We start from the raw sequence: 19,607 nt of genomic DNA, 5'->3' as shown, positions 1-19,607 counted from the left end.
TCATTCATGTGGAACGTGAAATTCTCATCCTGGTTTGTGTGCAGCCAAGTATTGTTATTACGCAGCGCTGCCATATTTGAAATCACATGGGAAATTTTCTCCGGTTTCACTAGAAGGCATCCTGTCGGACGAGATCAGTACACACAGAGAGCTTTATCGGTAATCTTTAGTGACTCCGATTTGTAGTTTCAAATAGTAATTACAGAATATTATTACGCGTGCTTCGGTATTAGCCCAAAGGGTGATTCGAAATACTGTTACGTTTTCAGTCATCATATATTTAGTAGTGTCCTCAAATGGAAAAAAAATTATTTTATTTTGTTGAAATTTTAAAACTTACAACTGATTATGTTAACACAATACTTTTACATGTTTCCAACTCTCAATTACAGCCATTAAAATTATGTTTATTGGCGTGTAGATTATAATTCGGGAATTTCTCGACTGAATCGTATAATTATATATCAGATCTAAAACTTCTTGTAGATGGTGAAGAGTCAATTGAATAAAAATTTTCTTGGATATTATCCATCGTCTAGTAAATATAAAACGTAAAACGACGTTTCGGAGATGGGACTCTATCTCCGTCTTCAGGTTCCTACACAGTTGGGCCCACTAGATAGAGCTAATCCCTATCTCCGGACCTTTCTTGGATATTATCCATCGTCTAGTAAATATAAAACGTAAAACGACGTTTCGGAGATGGGACTCTATCTCCGGACCGGAGATAGGGATTAGCTCTATCTAGTGGGCCCAACTGTGTAGGAACCTGAAGACGGAGATAGAGTCCCATCTCTGAAACGTCGTTTTACGTTTTATATTTACTACACGATGGATAATATCCAAGAAATTTTTTTATTCAATCGTATAATTATAATTTGAATTTTCCCAGCATATTTAGGGTTGTTAAAAAAAATAATTACGTCATGATGGATAATCAGTGGGTAGGAACGATGTGAAGCTAAAAAGTGAGTAAAGCCAAGACAAATATCAAGTCGACAAAGCCAGGATATTCGGCTGGGACACGAGTAGAACACGAAACAAGATCTACGTCCACAGTATCGACGTCAGAGGTTTGGGGGAATTTGTGAATCTGGAATGAGAATATAAGATATCGGTAGAAATGTTTCGACCTTAGAACGATCTCGTTGCTTCGCCCCTAAGCTCTGAGGAAATACAAAGTTCAATGTTTTTGGAAACTTCCCTGATAAAGTCGAAATTCTGCTATCTCGGAGGAGTGTTTTCCTACTTGTTACTTGAGGACATATTTACAATACTCATACACCGTACAAGGAGAATTCACAGAAATATTAACTACAAGCCGAACCTCGAGGAACAGAAGTGAAATTAGTCTTTTCACTACGCGAAAATGGCAGAAAAGAAAAACAATAGCTACGGATCAGTATCATATTGGCTTCTTATTGGTCAAGAGCCAGGGAAGTACGAGGCTCGTCCACAAAGTAAGTTTCCCTGGGGCCGTTTACAGAGACAAAACACAATTTCATGGAAATATTTATTGCAACAGATACAGCAAGTGTCCAGCTATTTTTCAACATATTCGCCACCGGAATTGAGACATTGGTCATACCGTGGGACCAACTTTTGAATACCTGTGTCGTAGAAGTCTGCCGCCTGGGATTGGAACCACTGTGTGACAACCATCTCCGCCTCTCTGTCATTCTCGAAACGCTGACGCTGACCGGACAGGAATTTCTTGAGGTGTAGGAAAAGATGGAAATCACTGGGAGCGAGGTCCGGGCTGTAGGGTGAATGATTAAACACCTCCCAGCTGAACTCCTGCAGGAGACTTGCTGTCCGTCGAGCCGTGTGCGGCCTAGCGTTATCACTGACCGCACTTCAAAGTCGGCGGGAGCTGGAATAAGAACCTCCATCTTCAACAGCTGCAACGATGCTACTGTGAGAACGCGGGAAGTGCCTTTAGTGCATGCGCCATGCTACGTCATTGCTCTATCACGTACGCACAGTCGCTTCGCGCAATATAAGGTTTTCTAGCTGTGGGACGAGTGAGAAACTTACTTTGTGGACGCGCCTCGTAACTCATCTCCCACCAAACCATCTAAAACCTAATCCCATTACTTTTCAGGCAGTTCTATGTTTGTAAGCATAACTAACTCTTTTCATCCCTGAGGTACTTTAATCATTGTTTACATACACACCCAGAATATCTTATTTCTCCATCATAAAATAAAAATTAATAAGTCCAACATTGTTTCTGTTATGAGTCAACCGTTGTCACAAAGCTTCAGAATCAAGCTAAAAAAGTAGACAAAATTTCAACGTTTATACCTGAAATCGAAAGTTGCCATTAAGTCTACAGTTTGAATTTAATCATATTGTCCAAACATATTGAGAATTTGGATCCCTGCCTTCAAGAAATGCAACTACACGTATAATTAAGAGTTAAATATTATGACAGTTTTATTTTTATGGTTCTTAACTCTAACACTTTCTTTTCAACTATATTTTAATTTTCTACATCTTTTTGGATTGCAGAGACGTTTTCACCCGTCTTCGCTCCTGTCTTGCCGTCTAATTCGCGCATAGAGCAAGATGGCACGAACTGTAATTACATTCCTCAGGCATGACGTCACTCGAGTGCTGGAAAGCACAGTAAATCCTTAACGCGCCAACAAACCCGTCATATTAACAGAATGCTCAAAACACAGGCTGAGCTTACGAAGTTAAAGAATTCTGTTTGTTTATTTGTGTTTTATTTAACGACACTGTCATAAGGTAGCTAGGGCTTTTAATGGTAAGATAATTAGTAAGTAATGAATTCGAAAGTATGTGGCTTAACTTAAGGTCCTATTCCGGCGTTTGCTTGGAATGAATGAGGCAGACGCAATTCATCGCCCTGATGACGGAGGCAGTATGACCTCTGAAACGTTGGTTAACATCGACCAGACTACACAGCGCAACAACCCAGAAGACAGAAATCTTCATACTCATCGCCCTGATGACGGAGGCAGTATGACCTCTGAAACGTTGGTTAACATCGACCAGAGTACACGGCGCAACAACCCAGAAGACAGAAATCTTCATACTCATCGCCCTGATCATGGAGGCAGTATGACCTCTGAAACGTTGGTAAACATCGACCAGACTACACAGCGCAACAACCCAGAAGACAGAAATCTTCATACTCATCGCCCTGATGACGGAGGCAGTATGACCTCTGAAACGTTGGTAAACATCGACCAGACTACACAGCGCAACAACCCAGAAGACAGAAATCTTCATACTCATCGCCCTGATCATGGAGGCAGTATGACCTCTGAAACGTTGGTAAACATCGACCAGACTACACAGCGCAACAACCCAGAAGACAGAAATCTTCATACTCATCGCCCTGATGACGGAGGCATTATGACCTCCGAAACGTTGGTTAACATCGACCAGACTACACAGCGCAACAACCCAGAAGACAGAAATCTTCATACTCTGATGATGGAGGCAGTATGACCTCTGAAACGTTGGTTAACATCGACCAGACTACACGATGCAACAACCCAGAAGACAGAAATCTTCAAATCCTTTGAAAATAGGAAAAAATTCAAATTTTGAAAGCGAACGAAACAAATCATTATTTTCGGCTAATTTTAGGGAAATTGACAAATTCATTTGCAAGTTTTCAAATGTAGACCTATTTCTTATTCAGCTACAAGGATTAGGCATTCAAGAACTATTCCATCATTAGAGAAAATAATTTCTGACCGCATCATCCCATCTTCATCCGAGTCTACCACGTTCCTCTTGCTTTATAGTGTGGGTTGTTTTTGTAATCCTTTTCGTCGGCCATGCTGGGAACATTTTGTACCAATTTATCTTCTGTCAATCTATTTTTCCGTCAGACTCCACATGTTCAGTTGTTGTTGAATAGATTGTGTCTGACTCATACTTACGCGGGTAGAAACACAGATACAGAAAAGGCATTCAGTGCAGTAATCGAAACAACCAATTTTGAAGCATATCGACTGCTGCGCTCGACCTTTCAATCACGAGGAATGTATCACGGCTTCATTGAACGCTTTAACTGTCTGTAAAACGCTTTTAATCGGGAAAATGTCAATGATCAATATGACCATTTTAACCATGTGTTTTCCTGTCGGACAGAATGGCTTTGTTTTAAAATACCGTGCTATTTTCATTTAATTTCCTCTCATTACACTGCTCCACATCGAGAATCGATAGTCAAAACTTGAGTACTTTAACACACTAGCAGTCATTTTAAAAATTCACAACTGTGTTCATTTTCCGGAATGTGGACAGACGAGAACTCGGCTTCACACGACTGCAGTGCGCGTTATCTATTACTCTGTAAACTAGCAATCCAATTAACTAATTAACTGCGTGCGTAGGGTCTTCGTAGAATACTTGATAATAATTCGGAAGATCTAGAAACACCATAATTATGGATTCCACGAACAGTAGCAGATAATAGCATAATGAACCAGCCCATTCTACTTATATAGTACAAACCAAAGTTCCTAGTAAATGGCTGTCTTCTGTGTTATAGCGCCGTGTAGTCTAGTAGAGGTTTGTCAACGTTTCAGAGGTCCTTTCTGCCTTCATCATCAGAGAGGAAGCATTATATATCAGGCTTATCGAATTTTAAAAAGAATTAGACAACGAGGCCTGTCATTATATAATTCAAATATGAACTTAAGGTTGAACTGATTTTATTTATTTTATTTAGTGTTCTGTCTGACGACAGGTCCATATGAACAGGATCCTTCCATCCTTTTCTCGGACTGGGACCTGTTCATATACGTTCTTGGCAGATGATCCAGAAGTGGTTTGCCATTGCCTTCTTCTGTGTGTGAATGGAGTAATTGTTGGGATGCCACGGAGAAACCGGGGAAGCCCCTGGAGGAAAACTCCTTGCCTTGCCCAACACAAGTTATAAATTCGGGCACCGCCGAGAATCGAACCCGAGACCCCAGGATTACAAGGCCAGCCTTCTAACCGCTAGACCAAAAATAAAATAGAGGCCCTAAATTATAAATCATGATTAAGCCAAGGAGGATGGGCGGAGTACGCAGCATGCATGGGGGAAATGCGTAAATTTTGATTAGAAAGCTTGAAGGGAAGAAACTATTCAGAATTCTTAATCGTAGATGGGAGAATAATATTAAAATTTATCTTAAGTATAAAGAATGAAAGAATGTGGACTGAATTCATGTTCCTCAGGATAGTAACCGGTGAAAGGCCCTTGTGAACACGATAATGAACTTCTGGGTTATGTAAGAGGAGGGGAATTTCTTGACTAGCTTAGCGAATGTAAGCTTCTTAAGATGTAATCTGTTTCGTGGATATATTTTGTTTTATTTAGTTGGATGCAGGTTTTGGTCTTGTTCATATTAACACGGACACCGGCGAATCTCAACGAGAGTTATTTAGGTATTTTACTGCAGCTATGGAAGTGAAGTAATATCAGCAAATCAGAATAAGAATGGGTCTGTCTTTGTTTAAATACGGTACAAAATCCCACGGCATGCATTAATTTAGCGACAGACCGCCCAGACACAATCTTCAGTAACTTAATTAAAACCTGTCACTGAAGTTTATTCACGCAATATAATTTTAAGAAAGGTTTTCTAGAAATGTTATTTCAAGTTTGTACGCTGATGTAACCATTGTAACTTGTTTCGCTCTCTACTGATGTCACGTCTCTTACTGCGGATTATTTTGCTTGCTGATTCACTTTTGTTTTTTTTTAACTTTCACAAAATGGAAGGAAGACAAATGTCTACTAGATGTTATACATTACGACAGAAATGGAACTAACTTTTTTGCAGCTGAATTATGACAATCAAGAAGTTTACGAACAAATGTATTACTGAATACAGTAAAGTATACATGGTCATGACATGTGAAATTATTTTACAGCGGTTAGAAGGCTGGCCTTGAAATCCTAGGGTCTCGGGTTTGATTCCCGGCGTGCCCGAATTTATAACTTGTGTTGGGCAAGGCCGTGGTCTAGGCAACACGGAGTTTTCCTCCGTGGCATCCCAACAATTACTCCATTCACACACAGAAGAAGGCAATGGCAAACCACTTCTGGATCATCTGCCAAGAACGTATATGAACAGGTCCCAGTCCGAGAAAAGGATGGAAGGATCCTGTTCATATGGACCTGTCGTCAGACAGAACACTGAATAATAATAAGATGAGGTGGTCTAGCGGTTAGAACGCTGACCTTGTAATCCTGGGGTCTCGGGTTTGATTCCCGGCGTGCCCGAATTTATAACTTGTGTTGGGCAAGGCCGTGGTCTAGGCAACACGGAGTTTTCCTTCGGGGGCTTCCCCGGTTTCTCCGTGGAATCCCAACAATTACTCCATTCACACACAGAAGAAGGCAATGGCAAACCACTTCTGGATCATCTGCCAAGAACGTATATGAACAGGTCCCAGTCCGAGAAAAGGATGGAAGGATCCTGTTCATATGGACCTGTCGTCAGACAGAACACTAAATAAATAAATAATATAAAATATATAAAAAGTGCGCATTAGAATAAATATCTACAGTCTTCTCTTTCATTATTTATTATCAAACACCGATTCGAAGCTCGATACAGTGTCGTGAAACAAACAAGCAAGAATTATGTTCATACGTACACCTAAATATTAGGCTATACTTCAATTATTACCACAAACAACGCTAATGCAGTCGATACAACTCACTTCAGCCAACACAGAACCAGAGGTGGTTAAATCATACAAAAATCATTCTAAAATAATCTTTCACTCTAGTGAATCAAGCGAATGGATTCAGTAAAACGAATCTCAGTGTATGGCCCCACTCAGAACGCTGTCTCTCCAGGGAAATGTGTGTTATGAATGTTCCAGTCGGGGCAGACCGTCCACTCCCCAGGGACAGGTACGGACGAAATAAAGACGACTGGTTTCTGAAGGTTAAGGCCGGCTATTACATCCAATCCAAAAGTTCTGGAATAGGTTAACAGAAACAACTTTTTTCTTATGATGGCACAAAGTTGTAAGAACTGCGGACCGCGAAACAAGAGTGGATGTACTAACTAGCCGTATCAATGAATAGTAAACAGCTGTCTGTCTTCTGGGTTCCTGCGCCCCGTAGTCTCGTAGAAGTTTACCGGCGTTTCATCAGGGCGATTGCCTTAATGATGGAAGCAGCAAGGACCTCTAAAACTTCGGTAAACTTTTACCAGACTACACGGCGCAACAACCCAGAAGACAGCCATCTTCATACTCATCGCCCTGATGAAGGAGGCAGTATGACCTCTGAAACGTTGGTTAACATCGACCAGACTACACAGCGCAACAACCCAGCAGACAGAAATCTTCATACTCATCGCCCTGATGACGGAGGCAGTATGACCTCTGAAACGTTGGTAAACATCTACCAGACTACACAGCGCAACAACCCAGAAGACAGAAATCTTCATACTCATCGCCCTGATGAAGGAGGCAGTATGACCTCTAAAACTTCGGTAAACTTCTACCAGACTACACGGCGCAACAACCCAGAAGACAGAAATCTTCATACGCATCGCCCTGATGAAGGAGGCAGTATGACCTCTAAAACTTCGGTAAACTTCTACCAGACTACACGGCGCAACAACCCAGAAGACAGAAATCTTCATACGCATCGCCCTGATGAAGGAGGCAGTATGACCTCTGAAACGTTGGTTAACATCGACCAGACTACACAGCGCAACAACCCAGAAGACAGAAATCTTCATACGCATCGCCCTGATGAAGGAGGCAGTATGACCTCTAAAACTTCGGTAAACTTCTACCAGACTACACGGCGCAACAACCCAGAAGACAGCCATCTTCATACTCATCGCCCTGATGAAGGAGGCAGTAGGACCTCTGAAACGTTGGTTAACATCGACCAGACTACACAGCGCAACAACCCAGAAGACAGAAATCTTCATACTCATCGCCCTGATGAAGGAGGCAGTATGACCTCTAAAACTTCGGTAAACTTCTACCAGACTACACAGCGCAACAACCCAGAAGACAGAAATCTTCATATTCATCGCCCTGATGACGGAGGCAGTATGACATCAGAAACGTTGGTAAACATCGACCAGACTACACAGCGCAACAACCCAGAAGACAGAAATCTTCATACTCATCGTCCTGATGACGGAGGCAGTATGACCTCCGAAACGTTGGTAAACATCTACCATACTACACGGCGCAACAACCCAGAAGACAGAAATCTTCATACTCATCGCCCTGATGACGGAGGCAGTATCACCTCTGAAACGTTGGTTAACATCGACCAGACTACACAGCGCAACAACCCAGAAGACAGAAATCTTCATACTCATCGCCCTGATGATGGAGGCAGTATGACCTCTGAAACGTTGGTTAACATCGACCAGACTACACAGCGCAACAACCCAGAAGACAGAAATCTTCATACTCATCGCCCTGATGAAGGAGGCAGTATGACCTCTGAAACGTTGGTTAACATCAACCAGACTACACGGCGCAACAACCCAGAAGACAGAAATCTTCATATTCATCGCCCTGATGACGGAGGCAGTATGACATCAGAAACGTTGGTAAACATCGACCAGACTACACAGCGCAACAACCCAGAAGACAGAAATCTTCATACTCATCGTCCTGATGACGGAGGCAGTATGACCTCCGAAACGTTGGTAAACATCTACCATACTACACGGCGCAACAACCCAGAAGACAGAAATCTTCATACTCATCGCCCTGATGACGGAGGCAGTATCACCTCTGAAACGTTGGTTAACATCGACCAGACTACACAGCGCAACAACCCAGAAGACAGAAATCTTCATACTCATCGCCCTGATGATGGAGGCAGTATGACCTCTGAAACGTTGGTTAACATCGACCAGACTACACAGCGCAACAACCCAGAAGACAGAAATCTTCATACTCATCGTCCTGATGACGGAGGCAGTATGACCTCCGAAACGTTGGTAAACATCTACCATACTACACGGCGCAACAACCCAGAAGACAGAAATCTTCATACTCATCGCCCTGATGACGGAGGCAGTATCACCTCTGAAACGTTGGTTAACATCGACCAGACTACACAGCGCAACAACCCAGAAGACAGAAATCTTCATACTCATCGTCCTGATGACGGAGGCAGTATGACCTCCGAAACGTTGGTAAACATCTACCATACTACACGGCGCAACAACCCAGAAGACAGAAATCTTCATACTCATCGTCCTGATGACGGAGGCAGTATGACCTCCGAAACGTTGGTAAACATCTACCATACTACACGGCGCAACAACCCAGAAGACAGAAATCTTCATACTCATCGCCCTGATGACGGAGGCAGTATCACCTCTGAAACGTTGGTTAACATCGACCAGACTACACAGCGCAACAACCCAGAAGACAGAAATCTTCATACTCATCGCCCTGATGATGGAGGCAGTATGACCTCTGAAACGTTGGTTAACATCGACCAGACTACACAGCGCAACAACCCAGAAGACAGAAATCTTCATACTCATCGTCCTGATGACGGAGGCAGTATGACCTCCGAAACGTTGGTAAACATCTACCATACTACACGGCGCAACAACCCAGAAGACAGAAATCTTCATACTCATCGCCCTGATGACGGAGGCAGTATCACCTCTGAAACGTTGGTTAACATCGACCAGACTACACAGCGCAACAACCCAGAAGACAGAAATCTTCATACTCATCGCCCTGATGATGGAGGCAGTATGACCTCTGAAACGTTGGTTAACATCGACCATACTACACGGCGCAACAACCCAGAAGACAGAAATCTTCATACTCATCGCCCTGATGACGGAGGCAGTATGACCTCTGAAACGTTGGTTAACATCGACCAGACTACACAGCGCAACAACCCAGAAGACAGAAATCTTCATATTCATCGCCCTGATGACGGAGGCAGTATGACCTCCGAAACGTTGGTAAACATCTACCATACTACACGGCGCAACAACCCAGAAGACAGAAATCTTCATACTCATCGCCCTGATGACGGAGGCAGTATGACCTCCGAAACGTCGGTAAACATCAACCAGACTACACGGCGCAACAACCCAGAAGACAGAAATCTTCATACTCATCGCCCTGATGACGGAGGCAGTATCACCTCTGAAACGTTGGTTAACATCGACCAGACTACACAGCGCAACAACCCAGAAGACAGAAATCTTCATACTCATCGCCCTGATGATGGAGGCAGTATGACCTCTGAAACGTTGGTTAACATCGACCATACTACACGGCGCAACAACCCAGAAGACAGAAATCTTCATACTCATCGCCCTGATGACGGAGGCAGTATGACCTCTGAAACGTTGGTTAACATCGACCAGACTACACAGCGCAACAACCCAGAAGACAGAAATCTTCATATTCATCGCCCTGATGACGGAGGCAGTATGACCTCCGAAACGTTGGTAAACATCTACCATACTACACGGCGCAACAACCCAGAAGACAGAAATCTTCATACTCATCGCCCTGATGACGGAGGCAGTATGACCTCCGAAACGTCGGTAAACATCAACCAGACTACACGGCGCAACAACCCAGAAGACAGAAATCTTCATACTCATGAAGACTTGAAATTTCATTAACAGGAATAATTAGAGTGTAGTACTTGGTTATATATTTTGTTTTAGATAATAGTCTCATTTGTAAACTGAATAAAAATTTTCTTGGATATTATCCATCGTCTAGTAAATATAAAACGTAAAACGACGTTTCGGAGATAGGGATTAGCTCTATCTAGTGGGCCCAACCGTGTAGGAACCTGAAGACGGAGATAGAGTCCCATCTCCGAAACGTCGTTTTTACGTTTTATATTTACTAGACGATGGATAATATCCAAGAAAGGTCCGGAGATAGGGATTAGCTCTATCGAGTGGGCCCAACTGAGTAGGAACCTGAAGACGGAGATAGAGCCCCATCTCCGAAACTTCGTTTTACGTTTTATATTTACTAGACGATGGATAATATCCAAGAAAGGTCCGGAGATAGGGATTAGCTCTATCTAGTGGGCCCAACTGTGTAGGAACCTGAAGACGGAGATATAGTCCCATCTCCGAAACGTCGTTTTACGTTTTATATTTACTAGACGATGGATAATATCCAAGAAAATTTTTATTCAATTGACTCTTCACCATCGTCAAGAAGTTTCAGATTTCATTTGTAAACATTTCAATGAATTGTGTGGAAAGAGGCCAAAGGAAACTGTAGTTAAGTCTATCAAAATCAAGTAATAAAATAAAAAAACACGATATCAGTTAACTAAAGCAAATGAGTGAGACCTTGTTTATGCAGAGTAAACAATGAAGGAAAATATAATCACTAAACAACCGAAAAATTGTCAGAAATTATTCACATGCCAAACTTTGATATAAATTGTATTTCAATTAATTAAACTTCTCATAGCTCATCTGGCCATACACATGGTCTTTTATTATACAGGATGATTAAAAAATATCTAAGCAACTGTAAGAACACAAATATAATTCTCATGGTTAACTTACGTACGGATACAAATTACAAATTAGTGGTCAATTCCATGCAGTCACGTGACGCACACAAACCACACGCGAGTCCTCGACACAAACTGCGCGCTGCGCTAGACAAATGAAACCCGACTTGAAAGAAATATGAGAGGAGATTAGAACGACATGTACGAGGAACCTAGAATGTTCTGAAGAGGAACGTTGAGACGTAGGATGATTAAATAGAAATATTTAAGGAGACAGAATTATAATTGATGACATGAAATAATAAAGAAAGTTTATTTTATTTTATTTTAGTGTTCTGTCTGACGACAGGTCCATATGAACAGGATCCTTCCATCCTTTTCTCGGACTGGGACCTGTTCATATACGTTCTTGGCAGATGATCCAGAAGTGGTTTGCCATTGCCTTCTTCTGTGTGTGAATGGAGTAATTGTTGGGATGCCACGGAGAAACCGGGGAAGCCCCCGGAGGAAAACTCCGTGTTGCCTAGATCACGGCCTTGCCCAACACAAGTTATAAATTCGGGCACCGCCGGGAATCGAACCCGAGACCCCTGGATTACAAGGCCAGCGTTCTAACCGCTAGACCACCTCATCTTATTATTATTTAGTGTTCTGTCTGACGACAGGTCCATATGAACAGGATCCTTCAATCCTTTTCTCTTCTCGGACTGGGACCTGTTCATATACGTTCTTGGCAGATGATCCAGAAGTGGTTTGCCATTGCCTTCTTCTGTGTGTGAATGGAGTAATTGTTGGGATGCCACGGAGAAACCGGGGAAGCCCCCGGAGGAAAACTCCGTGTTGCCTAGACCACGGCCTTGCCCAACACAAGTTATAAATTCGGGCACCGCCGGGAATCGAACCCGAGACCCCAGGATTACAAGGCCAGCGTTCTAACCGCTAGACCACCGTGGCTTCTAATAAAGAAAGTGAAGAATGAAAATGAAGAAACATTGTCGCAGTAGGAAGCGAGAAGGAAACAATTAATATCCCAGAACAAGGGGAAAAAAAAGGAAGACTGGTTGGCGAAGTGCAGAACATATCACAAATAATACCGTCTTGATACACAGGACAATCCCGGAGAAACACAAAGAACGCAGACAACTTTCAAAATGTACGAAACTATAGCGTATTTAATATTTTACAGTGGGCGAGGCAACACTGGTACTTTGCCCCGTCGACGGAGTTCTGCCCGATGTCTTAAGGAAAACTCCAACTCCACGTGGTATCTCCCTTTTGGGGAGCTAACAGTCAACCAGCCGATCAAGAAATTCTACTTATTTTAGGAACCCAAGGTCCATTATCGTGTACAGAAGAACCGACCACTGATCTTTATTCTGTACTGGTACACTCCAGCCCTCTACCTCATACTTAATTTATTTAAAATCCACTTTAATATTATATTACAATCTGCGCTCATGTTTTTGATGTGGACTCCTTCCTACAGGTATTCTACTTAAATTTTTAGAATCTATTTGACGCTTTCTACATGACCCTCCCAATCTTTATTTAATTTGAGTATCAAACTGATTCAAAATAGATCCGTCATAGCTGATTAAGAAGAATTGTCTAAGTATTTCTTCTGTATCGATTACAATGATCGAGAGATGAAAACGATGCTATGGAGAACAAACAGAGGAAGATTTATAGAAACACAGAGATCAGAGTACAACCGAAGTCTAAATATATGGGAGAATGCAACAACCAACTTCATTTCTTGCCTGCAGATTATTTGGAGACATCCATTTTCAAACATGACGACAAATATTTTGAATTGTCAACTCTCCTTTTGGATTACCGTACTGCACTCTGTGTAACTGGTGAAAATGAATCAGTAATGAGAGCGACAGTGTTTCCTTTAGAAAATAAATATTTTTTTTAAATTTCTTATTCCAGATTTGGGACATATATTCGAAGGGCGATGGCATGTGTAACATCGCGTACAATCTGAGCTGCACCCTGAAGTGTATGCCCGAAACTAGAAATGTAAGAGGAACATTTTTAACATCTGATTTTTAAACTGGATTCGTGAAGTTTGGAAACCATTTCTGTCAATAGAACTGTAAAAATGATACGTCACACCATAACCGAAAATTTCTTTTCGTAATATCTGAAGAAATTAAAGCACTTTGGAGATCTAGACATAGACGGTTGAATAATATTAAAAATGACATTAAATAAATAGGGTGTGGAAAACTGACTGGTTTCGAGGATAAAGATCGTGATGGACTTTATTGTACAAGGTAACGAACATTCAAAGTTAATCAAATACGAGAACTATTACGAGGTGCGATCGGAAAGTTTCCAGACTGCGCGTATAAAAACCCGTACACTTATCTCAGGTAATCGTAGATAATTAGTATTACTAAGAATGTTTTAATTTCTTGTTTAGAAGGAATTCCAGATTAATGTTATCACTAATTTGTTTACATTGACGTTTTGACTGAATTTATTGTGATCTTGGCCAGGGATCTTCGAAGAGGTGGCTCACACTCTTTCATTGGACAAACTTAATAATTTCTATCTTCAGTTCACTGTAAATGTTCCCAGAGTTACTTACCAATTGTGGATTATTGGTTGTATTCAATATAACTTCTGTTTATATTTACAATGCTTTAATTATGCTAAAACTATAATGTACGAGGTGCGATCGGAAAGTTTCAAGACTGCGCGTATAAAAACCCTTACACTTATCTCAGGTATTAAATTCATCCATCACCCAGATGGTGCTTGACAGGCTGACAAAGAAAGATTTCCAGTGATGCTTCCAGGCTTGGCAGCGGCGCTGGGATCGTTGTGTTCACTCCCAGGGGAACTACTTCGAGGGTGATGGATGAATTTAATACCTGAGATAAGTGTACGGGTTTTTATACGCGCAGTCTGGAAACCTTCCGATCGCACCTCGTATCTCCTCAAGAACTGTTCTCTCCGTAGAAAATCACTTCGTTTTATAAGAAAAAAGGATTGAGTGTTCGGAAAATGGATCTATTTTCGTTGTCACACAACCTGGAAAAATGTTTTCTACTCAGCTGAACCCTTTGAAAGACCAACGCACAAATTCAGGGTAGCTTCAAAGGCGTAGTTTAAAGTAACAAAGTATAATCTTACCTCGTTACAAACAGAGAAGTGAGGATCATTAATTAAACTTTAAACTTTCAAGTCTGGGAACCAAATTGTTACGCATCCTGTGAGCTCCATTCACATATGCCGATTTTAAAATCCGGCGAGAAACAGTGTAATGCAATTACGCTCTTTGAACTGATCCGTCATTACGAGCCACTTGGTATCTCTCCCCTTTGTTTATGTAGTTTAGCGTCCTAATTGTTTGCCGCTGAGCTTTCACAGACAGCGATTGATGGAGCTGACGACAAACTGAGCTTAAATGCGCTTTTAGCCTGCTCCAAAGTACATCCAGAGCTACAGAAATAATACAATACAAAATCATATTTCGTATATAACGTCTTAAATTTAAAACAGAACACCAAAACTAACCTTCCATTAGACATCAGCTGCTCAGGACCCCTTAAATGTACGGGCCTCACAATGTCCGTAACTTATGCTTAAACGTTCGCAAACTGCAGCCGAGTATCTCATAAATAAGATCTCTGTCTTCTGGGTTGTTGCGCCGATAAGTCTGGTAGAAGTATACAGACGTTTCAGAGGTCATACTGCCTCTATCATCAGGCCCTGGACCTGTTGAACGTCGGTAAACTTCTACGAGACTTACCGGCGCAACAACCCAGAAGACAACCATCTTCAGAACTCAAATCGGTTATGTAGATGGGTTATCTTAGCAGGTGTCCCATAAAACCGAGAAGAATTATCATGGTTCATATATTTGGTTTACTATGTTATAACAATTATTTATTTTAATCCGTCTTATCACAATATTTAAAATTTCTTATAATTAAGATAATAAACTATCATTGATGTTCCATATCGATTGATCGATTTACATTTCGGAACATTTACACAACATGTTTCGGTTTTTATAAAACCATCATCAGGTGTAAAATATATCTAAGAACTTAAAACTCAATTATAATTTCTGTAGTTTTTTGGTGATGTTTCATTACGTTTGTTTTTCCATTTTTGGGAGAAGGTGTTGTTTTTCTTAAATGTTATTAGATGTACATATCGGCCTGTAAGTAAATGATTGAAAGAAACACTAAAGAATTTGAAAGAATTTATAAAAGAATTTAGAGAATAAAATGCAAAATATATAAATTATAGTTAGAAAGTATCAATAAAATGGAAATAAAAATAAAAATAAAACATACCAAAGATGTAGGAGTGAGTGTCCCGAAATGTAAATCGATCAATCGATATGGAACATGAAAGATATTTTATTATCTTAATTATAAGAAATTTTAAATATTGTGATAAGACGGATTAAAATAAATAATTGTTATAATATTCACAATATGACGCAATTACACTATCTTTACTATGTTACTTTAACTACAATTCCTGTCATTATTGAACGTAACAGAACACATTCCGTTGTCACCTTAGCTTTCCCATTGACCCCGAAATGCGGAGATCGAGAGGGATCAGTACCACGGAACTTCGCCTTGGCTTCATGCCACCCGCAAATCATTAAAGTCATCTCACGGAAGACAGATTCTTTATTGGTTATCAGAAGTCTAGGTCAAGGAAACGGGTTGTAATTGGCGTCTAGACCAGGGGCAGTGCGGCGATGTTTAAATATTAATAGGAAGTGATATATCTGTTGAAATTTAAATGATAAATTTTAGGAGTGATTATATTTTTGCCAGGAAACCATTTCAAGTACTGAGATTCGTGATAATGTCATCAAATTTCTACACGTTATTTAAACCTTGTTTTACAGAGTAAAGAAATCTCTTTTAGTTGCCTGATCATTTTAAAATTGAGTTATAATTACTCAGAAATTGTTAACATATTTTAAAATGTGTTTGAAACACTGCAACGGTCTTGGAATTTCGGGAAGTTGTGTCACTTTAAAAATCGATTATAACCATAACCATAACGAAAACTGTTTCAGTGTTGATATTCCTGAACTGTCCTCGCAAAATAGTAAATACAAATAAATACATTCATGAACAGGTAAAGGTTTTCCGTGGGCTCAGTCATCACGCAATAAAGGTGTATGGGAGAATGGAGGCGAAGCTCAGTAAATTCTTATATTATCTTCCCGAGGGATCACCCCATTTAACCATGGGAAAGAAGGACAAAATTGGATGAACCCCGGAACCGGTCTGGTCATGGTGCGTTTATATTCGCATTTGATAAGTCCTATACCTTGAGGCAAGAAGCAGCTTGTATAGGCTTATTGCACATCGCTTGAGCATTGGAAACCTCTTGGCCAGTAAATTTGAAAATATTTCTTTCTTATCACAATAAATGCCTCGCTGATCGCCGCGAAACAAATTCTCCATCGTATAATTCCACGATACGTTCACACTGATAACATTAAAGGTAATTCATTCCACACGACAATGGATCATGAACACGTATCATACCCACATTCACACGTACTGATTCTCGAAGTAAATAATTATTATGTTGTTACATTACCTTGTAGTCTGGTAGGAATTTGTTGATATTTCAGAGGTACTTGCTGCTTCCAACATCAGGGCGATGAGTCACTATGATTTTGATAAAGTAAGAAGTAAACAACTCTGAAACGTTCGTAAACTTCTACCATAAATGCTAGGCTCAACACCACAGAACGCCGCCATCTTTATACTCGCCACCGTGAGTATCTGAAACCCTACTAAACTTTGTTAATCTTTATCCACATTTAACCTCTTGCAACTATAATAGCCTCTGTATTTCGGGTAACGTGTAACTTCGAGCAACAGCTGGCAAGTTGTACAGACGAGGTCCGCACTGTGACAGTATTGGGCCGCGCAAGTTGGTAGTACACACACACACAGCCTTGTGGTTCGTGCGGTTCGCCTGCCAGTCCGGACAGATCATGATTAATACTGGTCAGAGACGCGGTTCCAATCAAACCGCACGTAACAGCGCCTCGTGGAGAAGCACAACAGCTCGGAAGGCTGAGTTAGCTATACACGTGACACAACACGTTATCCGATCGCGTTACCTTTGCTGTGAAGATCCCTTGTTGCTTTCATTGTTTATTTAACGACTCTTAATAAATTTATGATGTAAACTGATGAACTGAGAAGAAAGTTGCCGTTATTGCGGACTATTTTAAACTTTACTTCAGTATTATTTTAATACCGCTGCGTCAACTGCGTGGAGTATTTAACATCTCTGCAAAGATAGGCTTCAATTATTTGTTTTAATCCGTCTTATCACAATATTTAAAATTTTCTTATAATTAAGATAATAAAATATCATTCATGTTCCATATCGATTGATCGATTTACATTTCGGGAACATTTACACAACATGTTTCGGTTTTTATAAAACCATCATCAGGTGTAAAATATATCTAAGAACTTAAAACTCGATTATGATTTCTGTAGTTTTTTGGTGATGTTTCATTACGTTTGTTTTTTTCCATTTTGGGCGAATAATTGAGTTTTTAAGTTCTTAGATATATTTTACACCTGATGATGGTTTTATAAAAACCGAAACATGTGTAAATGTTCCGAAATGTAAATCGATCAATCGATATGGAGCATCAATGATATTTTATTATCTTAAATATAAGAAATTTTAAATATTGTGATCAGACGGATTAAAATAAATAATTGTTATAATATTCACAATATGACGCAATTACACTATCTTATGAAAGATAGGCTTGTTGTGAACCCGACTGGGATAAAATCCTCGGGGTACAAAGATAGAACTATTGAGTTTGATCGTCTTTCACATGGAAAGAGGTCAATGGCATGACCAGATAACATTCTCACGGCTACGCTAAAAAGACGGGTATCTTCTGGGATGACATGCCATGTAGTCTGGTAGATACTGACAGACGTTTCAAAGATATTTCCAGCGTCCATCATCGGGACGATCGCGTTGATGTTAGAGGTAGTAAGCGTCTCTGAAATGTCAAGTCAATTTCTACGAAACTAATCGGTGTAACAACCCGGATGACAGACATATTTGTTCTGTTCACAACTCTGAGGTTGTTACATCGTTGATAAATAATCCAAGAGCTCAGAATGTTGTAGAATAATCTGAAACTCGAAGATACAGCTGGAGCGCCCAGAAAGAGTTTCCTCCTACGCGAGCTTTCCGTCCGTAATGACATTTAAACCGTTGAATCAATTTCAGTCAACTTTAACAGGAGACTCAGACAGAAGTAAATGGAATTATCTGCCTGCTTCATCGCACGTGACACACTTACTCCTCCCCAAGGCCATGTGCAGACACTGGCTACGGTCAGGAGAGACTTAACCTTTAAGTCGATAGTGCCATAGCTCAGGTAGTTAGTCACAAGTGAAACATGCACAGGTTTTCCACAGAGCCGTTCTGTTTTCCCCTGTCAGTTACTTCTAATCCATGATCACTAGTGTATTATATGCACACGGCCCGGTAGATCCTGCTCGAACGAGCGGTGACACAACCGCACGGCAAACATTTGTTTTCCCGACGTTGGTGTAACTGAATATAATGATTATGGGTTTGTGGCCTTAGTTCATGTAATCTGCTCTACGAAATGAATAACTTACCCCATTTTATAAGTTTTGTTCATTTTACCAATGATCTTTTCCCACTAGAACCTTAAAAGTAATTAAGGTTTTCGAAAGAAAACTATAATTAAGAATGTTAAGTGGTTAATAAGGCTAAAAGATTTAAAGCTCAATATTTACGAAAATTACAAGAAACTCTCTCTCTCCTGTTATAACATAAATTAATTCAATTAAAGAACTTACCAAAATATCTTGCAATTTTCATAAAATCCATGGAGTCGAACAGCGACACGTCACTAACTTTTCTACGATTCTTGGTATGAAGGACTTAAGGCAATATAAATTAAGTATGACTTAAGTCATGTGTACGATGTTTGCTGACGCACAGAACACAGCAATATCATTCACTTACGATTATCACAATGCAAACAGTGTCACAAGATTATTAATGTAATGCGTCATTCGGA

The 19,607-nt window shown here is 40.5% G+C and overlaps 1 protein-coding gene across 1 annotated transcript in view; it reads right to left on the bottom strand.

The window, feature by feature from the left end:
- The window catches only part of LOC110840995 (CCN family member 2), a 230,268-nt gene extending 212,157 nt beyond the window's left edge, over positions 1-18,111 (bottom strand). Inside the window, exon 1 of the mRNA XM_087361313.1 lies at positions 17,102-18,111. The gene's annotated coding sequence lies outside the window, so the exon portion shown is untranslated. The remainder of the gene's footprint in view (positions 1-17,101) is intronic.
- Positions 18,112-19,607: the final 1,496 nt, after the last annotated feature.

Source organism: Zootermopsis nevadensis, unplaced genomic scaffold (assembly GCF_977971745.1).
Source record: "Zootermopsis nevadensis isolate Lab colony 2312 unplaced genomic scaffold, Znev_1.0 Znev_ptg000003l, whole genome shotgun sequence".
Taxonomy (NCBI): domain Eukaryota; kingdom Metazoa; phylum Arthropoda; class Insecta; order Blattodea; family Termopsidae; genus Zootermopsis; species Zootermopsis nevadensis.
Note: the sequence above shows the minus strand (reverse complement) of the source record. Positions and strands in the feature narration are given on the sequence as shown.